This window comes from Pongo pygmaeus, chromosome 9 (assembly GCF_028885625.2).
Source record: "Pongo pygmaeus isolate AG05252 chromosome 9, NHGRI_mPonPyg2-v2.0_pri, whole genome shotgun sequence".
Lineage (NCBI taxonomy): Eukaryota > Metazoa > Chordata > Mammalia > Primates > Hominidae > Pongo > Pongo pygmaeus.
Genome location: NC_072382.2, coordinates 55,987,759 through 55,997,674, shown reverse-complemented (window position 1 = coordinate 55,997,674; position 9,916 = coordinate 55,987,759).

Genomic DNA, 9,916 nt, shown 5'->3' with positions numbered 1-9,916 from the left:
TGAGAAGTGTCCCCTCTGTTCTCCCAGCAGTCCTGTGCTTCCCTGTTACAGAGTGCCCCCCACTCTGCTGGGATGGCTGTGGCCCTGCATCTCTTCCACGTGAAATGAGAGCTGGAGGCATGGCTCACTCCATGATACAGTTCTAGTCCCTAGAACAGAACAAGGCTCCTATGGGGAAATGCAATAAGGACAGCGAACAAAGAAAGAGAGAGGTAGAAGGAAGCTCAGAAGTTTAAAGGACTCAGTCTGGCAGAAAAAGAAAGAGGGGATGATGAGGGAGTGAGATGAAGGGAAGTTGAGTGCAAGGAAGTTCAGAGGGGGAACTCTACAGAATGTGCATGGAAAATAAAGTTAATCAGCAAGGATGGAAAGATATCTTAAATGTCAACACCAACAGAAAAAAGACCTAACTGTATATCAAATTGAACTTTGATAATTTAGTGGAATATAATTTTAATGGAATATAATTTTGTGCTTTGCTTTGTAGATGTGTTGATGGTCGTGGTATTGATGTAGTAATTCCAGCATTATTTGTGACTAAGGAAGGTTAAAGCAAATATATTGTTTGGGGGAATAATAATTCTCATTCACTAAGAGAGAAGGGAGAAAACATATGGAATGAGAACAAAAGAAGAAAAACACATTGCTGTATTAAATTAAAGATTACCAGTAAGACCTCCCTCTTGCTCCAGATAGATAGATAGAGAGATGATAGCTATAAATCTGTTCCCTGAAAGAGCATAGAAGCAATGATATTATAGTACAAATGATCGCAGCCACCACACCATGATTTCTAAATGCCATTCTCTCATTTTAAAAACCTGAACTTCTTGGAGAAGTGGCTGATTCCAGGTATTTGACAGAAAAATTACAAGGCAAGCCTGAACATCTTGTATCAGAAAACATGGAGGTGCTAAAAACAAACAAACAAAAACAGTGGAGAACACAGGATCCAGCTTAAAGGGGCATCCCTGGCTAGATCTGAGAGACCTGAGCATCAACAAGAACAATGGTGGCTACGTATCATAAGATAATTGAATAAAACAAAAACCCATGAGTCATTGTGACAAGTAAAGGCTAAAGGTGCTACCATGCCAAACCATACTGCTCAGCCACAGGCCACTTTCTTTTGCCAGGCAGGCATAAAGAGGACTATCTGAAAAGAGTTGGCGAGATGAAGGAAAGGCACGGTACAGGCCTGCATAATATTACAGAGATTTCATTATGAGAGAGGAGGTGTTGCCATATGAGAACATATTTCTCTTCCTTATTATGGGTTAGACAAGGGCTTAAAAACTGGTGGCTTGATGTCCTGCTATGACTCACAGATATTTTTACTCACAAATTTCTTTAATTGGGAAATTGCACTTAAATTCCAGATTTCTGGGTTCTCTTAAAAACCAGCCAATCTAGTCTTCATTCCAACCTGAAAACAATCAGCTAACATGAGCAGAAATTGTCCTATTCAGTAGTGCTTGCATCCTTGGGCTCATCAGAGCTCCCAGTAGTACAGGCTCCCTTCACTAATTGTTGTCACCTGTCTGGCCGCTGGAGCCATTATCCTTTATGACCACTAGTTTATGTTTCTGATTTATGAGGTATAAAACTGGAATGACCACTAGTTTAAACTTCACTGCCTCTGAGAATTAGTGTCTGTCATTAGGATAGAGGTGCGTGTGTGTGTGTGTGTGTGTGTGTGTGTGTGTGTGTGCTTGATGAAATTTGATTCAACATCTGCTAACAAGACAGTTGGGAGAATGAAGAGATGAACCCCCACTTGTGAAGACTAGATTTGGAAGCACTCTTCCTGGACTTCACTGAAGAATTTAGGACATTAGGCCAGGCGCGGTGGTTCATGCCTATAATCCCAGCACTTTGAGAGGCCAAGGCAGGTTGATCACTTGAGATCAGGAGTTTAAGACCAGCCTGGCCAACATGATGAAAACCCATCTCTACTAAAAACACAAAAATTAGCCAAGTGTGGTGGCACACACCTGTAATCCCAGCTACACAGGAGGCTGAGGCAGGAAAATAGCTTGAACCCAGGAGGCAGAAGTTGCTGCGAGCCGAGATCACACCACTGCACTCCAGCCTGGGTGATAGAGCGAGACTCTATCTGAAAAAAACAAAGAATTTGGGACATCAAAAGTCTCCCTGGACTCGGAGCACCCAGCCACCTCACTTGTCATGTGGACACCTCTTCTTTACCTTCCATTCCATGTGAGCTTGGGTGGGGGTAATAATTGAAACAGGAGGGGAAGGAGATACAACTGGAATTAGAATGTTCCCTAGGGGAAAGGGGTCAAGCTTTCCAAAAAGTTGATGGAAGGCTTCAAGCCGGTTAATGCCTTAAGAAGGCTCTTTTGAAAAGGGGCCAAATGATGGGATGGGTTTGAGGAGCAAAATTGGCTAATTGCATAAAGAATTTATCTTAGATGTCTCAGAAGAGGCATCCGGTGGTTGTTTACACAACAGCCACCCTACCTTTCTGAGTAAGAGTACCCCAGGTTTGTTCAAGCATCAGTGTGCCCAGCAACAGAAAATAAACCATGATTGGTCTGATTATGGTAGCTCCATTGCTTGTGATTGGTCTATACATAGCAAGAATCCAGTTATGTCCAATGAGAGACATAAGGAGGATTCTGGGAAGGACTTTCCTCCAAAATAAAAGAGATTCATGCAAGAAGTTCCCTTTGCCATTGTCCCTTTTTCTTCCCATTTTGGATGCTGTCATATGAAGAAGTGATGATTGCAGCTGCAGCAGCCACCTTGCCACCATAAAGCTACCAGCTCCAAAGCCAAAATGCCAAGGAAGGTTGAGTAGGAGAATATAGGAACAAGGCAGTATGGGAAACATGACCTGGTCCATTTTCACTCCTCCACTGATGCCTATAGAGAGGTGGCAGTATCCTACTGAGAAATGGGGTCCCAGATCCCAGAGTGGTCATGAGCAAAGAAGTTAGGGCAGCTGGAAGTGGTAGGAGAACTATTATGGCTCGAAGGAATATTGGCAAGCAGAAAACTTGGAAAGAATGTAAAAAGAAAACCTTTCTTTTCCCAGTGGGAACTGACCTTGAAAGGTGGTAGGGACTGATTATGAGAGGTTGTAGGAAAGCACAAAATAAATCTCTACAGTAATAAGCATGGAATGGTCTACCTGCAGAACATAATAAGCTATGCCACAGAACCTGAGTTGCAGACATGATCCCCTGATGAAGACACGATGCCACTAACTATAGGCCTTTGCATTCTATGTGAGCTACTTGATGACAGGTTGGTCTATGTTAGTTTCTCCTCCTATTTCAAGATAAGGCTGGGTGTGGTGGCTCATGCCTGTAATCCCAGCACTTCGGGAGGCCGAAGTGGGTGGATCACCTGAGGTCAGGTGTTCCAGACCAGCCTGGCCAACGTGGTAAAACCTCATCTCTACTAGAAATACAAAAATTAGCTGGGCATGGTGGCAGAAACCTGTAATTCCAGCTACTTGGGAGGCTAAGGCAGGAGAATCACTTGAACCAGTGAGGCAGAGCTTGCAGTGAGCCGAGATTGCACCACTTGCACTCCATCCTGGGTGACAGAGCAAGACTCTGTCTCAAAAAATAAAAAATAAAAAATAAAAAAAATAAATGTGGGAGCTTCTTCAATGCTAATTGATGGATCAAAATATGGTCATGGAGTGCCAATTAAACAATCTGATCTATTTTTCTCCCTGTCTTGGACCACTACCAATATGCTGCTATTTTATTTATGCAGACGCTGAGGTCTAAAAAATTAAATAACTCGGCCAGGGCATACACAGCAGTGAACGACAGAGCTAAGATGTGAACTAAGACATTTCTGTCTTCTTTTCTTACATAACAACTGCCTCTTTGACAATGTCTTTCAACTTACAAGTTAGTCCAAAATCAAAGAAGTTTGGATCCAACTGCCTTTTGCTACTCTTCTCAGTCAGGTCACAAGAATCTTTGTCACAGAAGTTTTAATAGGCAGTGTTTTAACTGACTTCAGTAACATGACTTGAACATAGTGGATTCTCAATGAATGACTGGTGGGCGTAACTCAAGCTAAATTGCAAAAAATTGAGGCACAATAGAAGGACAGAGTAGGGATTTTTTTTTTCCTCCAAATCATGCCCTTCCTTTTGTAATTCAATCATTTCCTGAATACCTACTAAGAGCCATCTACCATAAAGCAGCTCACTGTTAGAGGTGGCACACATTAGGAAGTGCAGAGCCTCTGGAGCAAGACTGCTTAGGTCTGAAGCTCTGCTTGCCAGTTGCCAGTTGTCTGACCTCCAGCAAGCAAACTCCTTCACACTTTGTGCCTCTGTTTCACTGTCAGTATAAATAAATATATTAAATACAACCTACCCTGTAGGGTTGTTAGGAGGAATAACTTGGAAACTAAATACACGTAGTTTGTGTAGACTAGTACCTAGTATGCAGTAAATGTTCTGTAAATGTTATTATTCTGTCTACTTGTAACTTGGCCTTGAGTAAGAGAGTTCCATCTTCGCATCCCAGTCCCCTTCTCCAGACTGGAATCCAAAGCCCAGGGTCTATCTCCCCTCTGCTCTCCTTTACCAAGATCCAATTCTTCTTCCTCCCATATCCCCTCTGCAAGGAAATACCATTTTTCCCAAATGCCCTCTTGCTTTTTGCCCTAAAAGGGCCTTGCCTATCCCCAAGTCCACCCCAAGGTCCATGTCCCCTAAGAAGGCTTCTCCCCCTAGGTCACTTCTACCCCTTGTCTTTTGCCTAAGCTCCAACTTGCACACTGCTACCGCCCAGTCTTGCCTGCCTGTTGGCTGGCCTGTTCTGTGTGGCTGCCATCACACAGACTTTGTGCCAAAGACTGTGCATCACATCACACAGACTTTCAGCCATGGCATGGAGTGCAAGGGGTGGGAATGTATCTTATGCATTTTTCTGCACCCTCTCCCATATACTTGCATACACACACTATTATACCTGTGTATGTAATCAGTGCTCAGCAGAGCCTGCTGGATGTCTGACTGCACCATCCACTTACTCACTTCTCTTCTCATTTTCATGCACCCCACCCAGTCTGAATCACCAAACTCTGCTTCCCTACTGATTTATCTTGCATCAGCCCAGTATCTATAGACTTAAAATAAGACAAAGGCAAAACAAATCAAGAACTTTCCTTAACAACACGTACCTTCTCAGCTACTGCTTCATTGGTCTGCTTCCTTTTATAGCTAACCGGCTTGAAAAACTTGTCTATATTCAGCTTTCGGATTTTTTTGACTATGACCCACAGTAGGAAATATATTTTTATAAAGCAGCCCAATGCACACATACACTCTCACACAAGCACACACACCCAAACACAGGCACCTGCACACACATAGGCACACACAAACACACATATAAAATGGGAACAAATGTTTTATGAAACATTACTCATGGAATGCATGCTAAGATTTTTCTGTTCAATTCTATACTATGTTATGCTATTTAACTTTTTTAAAACAACTAACCTACATTTTTGTCTGCCTCCTCTTTTCCTATTAAATTTTTTGGCATTAAGAAATGTTTAAATATGTTAGAGGTCAAAGGGTAGTATAAAAACATTTGTTCTTACTACTTAGAATTTACAAATGTTAACTGCCATATTTCCTTCAGGTGAAAACCTGGCAAAATTCAAGTCCTCTGTATGACCTCCACCTCGCTCTATTTCCCTTTCTCCCTCTTTCCAGGCAAGAACTGGATGTGTATCCTGTGTGCATTCTTCACTGTTAGTAAATCTATGTATATCTACTAGATATATTTTTCCATTTTCAAAATTTTATATTTTACATTTTTGTTAATTTATTTGGAGTAAATGTTTGCATATGATAGGAGCTCAGCATCAGAAGTACACAAGATTTTGAAGAGCCGATTGTCTCAGCATCCTTTATTGAATTGTGTGTTTTCTCTCCATTGATCTGAAATGGCTTCTCTATCAACAGCAAGCTTTCATATATATTTGGTGCATTTTATTCCTCAATTCATTTCCATTTGGCTTATACCTCCATCTCACAAGGAAAACCGGTCTTGTCAGGGTCTCTGGTGACTTCTACCTAGTAAAGTAGTTTCTATTCATCTTCACTGACATTTTAGAAATTTCAGGGGAGTTGGCATCCTGCTTTTTGAAATGTTCTCTCCTCTTTGCTTCTGTGAGGACTTACTCTCCTGGCCTTCTGCCCACATTTAGGGCAGCATCCTTTCCATCACCTTCACTAGTGCCTTCTACTGTATCCAGCCTTGGTACCAGTTCCCCCGCCTCTTCCTCCTCCCTGTTTTTCCACCCTTCTTTATCTTCAAAAAAAGTATGTAAATAATGCATGAACACATTTCTAAAGTAGATAAATGAAGCAGGGCACAGCTATAAGAGGAAACATGAAGCATCTTTTCATCTCTGCCTCCCTCCTGTTTCCCCACAGAGGTACTGTAGACAGTTGGAGACATGGGGCACAGAATGGGAGCTGCCCCCAATATCCATTCGCTCCTTCATCTTCTGTAATCGAACTGCTCAGAAGTGAGCTGACATTTCCCTCCCTTGCAGCTCTGTGTAGTCCTGTGACTGAGTTGTGGCTCAGGGTTGAGAAGGGAAATTGGCGTGTGTAACTTCAAGGACATTTCCTCAAAGGAAAGGACATGCTCTTCTCCCTCTCTTTTCTCCTTTCCACTGTTGGATGCCCAGAGCCAGAGCAACCACCTGGAACCATAAAGTAGGAGCTGTGTGTTGAGGGAGAGAGGGGAAGATTAGAAAGGCGTAGACACCAATAATCTTGGAGCCACCATTCCATCCCGTACTTGTACACAGGTGATAAATGTGCATGCTTTTGTGAAGAACTATTATCATTTGAGATTTTCTCTCACACCCAAAATTTATCTAACTACATGCTAGTATATCTTTTCTTTTTCATGAAATGTCCATATGTGATTCTGTGGCTGAATTTTTTATTTTTTATTACCAAACAGTATATTCCTCCATTTCCCTCACTTCTCACACTTAATTAATTCCTACAATCTGTTGATTTTGCCTTTAACTTCTCAGCCTCTCTGCACCCTCATTGCCACTCCCCCCATCCAAGCTACTATAATTTATAACTGATGCCAACTGGTCATTCTACCTCAACTTTTGCCCATAGATAGAACTAGCTCATTCTTCAATTCATTCTCTACATAGTGTTCAGGATAATTTTTTAAAAACACAAATCAATTTATATCAATCCATGCTTAAAACCCTTCTGTACTTTCCTGTGCCATATAGAATGAAATGTAAGTCTTTTATGGGCCCACAAACATCCACAGGATTTATTCTGTGTTCATCTCTTTGGATCCATTTTGGTCCAGACTATCACTCTCTTTGACCACATTGTATTGATTTCCTTTCAAGCCTTTTCCACCTCTTCCTGCCCTTCACAGACTCAGTGATAAGCAGCCTGGAACACCGATATGGTTTGGCTGTTTCCCTACCCAAATCTCACCTTGAATAGCAATAATCCCCACATGTCAAGGGTGGAGCCAGGTGGAGATAATTGAATCATGGGGGCAGTTTCCCCCTTACTAGTCTCGTGGTAGTGAGTAAGTCTCACAAGATCTGATGGTATTATAAATGGGAGTTCCCCTACATAAGCTCTCTTGCTGCCATGTGAGATGTGACTTTGTTCCTTCTTTGCCTGCTGCCATGATTGTGAGGCCTCCCCAGCCGTGTGGAACTGTGAGTCAATTAAACCTCCTTCCTTTATAAATTACCCAGTCTTGGATATGTCTTTATTAGCAGCATGAGAACAGACTGATACAAACACCCTTTCTACAATATGCGCCTCATTGGCTTCTTCAGATATCTGCTAAAACGTCACCTTCTTAAAGAGGCTCCTCTGGCTAGCTTTACATCCTACTTATTTCCCTCATAGCCCTTCTCACAATTTATAATTATGTATGCACTTGTTAATTTACTTGATTATTTTCTTCTCCTACTGGGCTATAAGCTCCCCAAGAGAAAGGTGTCTGTTTATTTCAGGAATCACTCTATCCACAGAAACAATCATATATCTAGACACACAGAAAGCATGCAATAAATACTTGCTAAAGGAAACTGCCCTGAACTAGAGTTAAGAAATCTTGATTCAAATACCATCTTCACTGCCGGGTGCAGTGGCTGATGCCTATAATCCCAACACTTTGGAAGGCCGAGGTGGGTGGTTCACCCAATGTCAGGAGTTCAAGGCCAGCCTGGCCAACATGGTAAAACCCTGTCTCTACCAAAAGTACAAAAAAATAAGCTGGGCGTGGTGGTGGGCACCTGTAATCCCAGCTATTTGGGAGGCTGAGGCAGAAGAATCGCTTGAACCTGGGAGGCAGAGTTTGCAGTGGCCAAGATCATGCCACTGCACTCCAGCCTGGACAATAGAGTGAGACTCTGTCTCCAAAAAAAAAAAAAAGTACCGTCTTCACCACTAACAGGCCGTGCTGTGGTGCTGTGTTAGGAAAATCAGTCAACCCATCGGAGCCTATGTGGAACATGCAGATAATAAGATCTACCCTGATTATCCTCATGAGATTATGAAAATCAAGTGTGATGATGCAAGGTAAAATTTTAATACTCTGAACAAATGTGAAGCAGGGAAATTTACTATCGAAGCAAGGGAAACTTACATGAGAACTTAGCTTACCCAGTTTTAGAGGACCCTGCTTTCTTAAATACGTGTAAGTGGAATGGGCTTCTATAAAATAGTCTGTCCAAGGCCTTATCAATCATAACTATTTATCCCTGGTCATATCCCCTGTAGCTATAGCTTTAAAGGAAGCATTTTCTTGGAATATAAACCTTGGCACTGATTATGTCATCAAACCCAGGAAATGGGTCCTTTTGACTTGAGAATGAAGAGTTTAGTGGCAGCTGCTAGTTGAAATGAAACTTTTTGCTCAGAACAATCAAATTCAGCTCTTTTGCCCCTTTATCTACTTTGCTTAGTTTGTTAGTGATTGCTTGGATGTAATATTTACAGAAAAGTTTAGTAAAATGTAGGGGGTGGCCTGTCCTTTCACATTGGGATGGCTGTGTGGTGTAAATAATCCTCTTTTAATCACAGTCTAAACATGGTTCTAAAACAAGATGTTTGTGCCAAAAGGAATTCCAAGAGGCATTACCCTGATGGTTGAGGGGTGTGGGGGAGCAGGGGTGAGTGAGTTAAATAATAGAATCATCAGCCCCCCTGAGCTTGAGCCAGTTGGAGGTGGGGTACACTTTTGTTGCTTTGGATTACCGAAGAATGAATTGAAACTTCACTTTTTCTTTTATTAAACACCTTATTCTAATAGTATTTTTTGTCATTTACATGATAAAGAATGTGGTCTCATTTTGTTCTTAGCAACCTCTATGCAAACACATTTGAACTCTTTTTACATAAACTTTTTATTTGGGGATAATTGTAGATTTACATAAAAGCTGCAAAGACAGTTCAGAGTGTTCCCGCATACCCATCACCCAACTTCTCTAATATTAACATCTACGTTAGTATGGTACCTCTGTCATCATTGATGAACCAATATTGATGCATCATTATTCACAAAAGTCATTTCTTTATTTAGATTGTCCTAGTTTTTGCCTAATGCTCTAATGTCCTTCTTTCTGTTCTAGGATCTGGATAGGATACTACTTTGCGTTAGACTGGGCTTGTTTTTGCATTGGCATCAAAAAGTCATATTTTCTTCTTTTAAAGTAAAACTATCACGTTAAAATTAAGGAAATGTTTTTCTTTTTGGAGGGTGTAAAGTTACAAACTTATTTACATTTCTGCCAGGTATATAGTCAATTAATACTGGTTGTCTTTTCAAATTTGGATTGTGCAACTCCAGCTAAAGATACTTCTTAAAGGAGAGAGAGTAAATATCTACCAAAA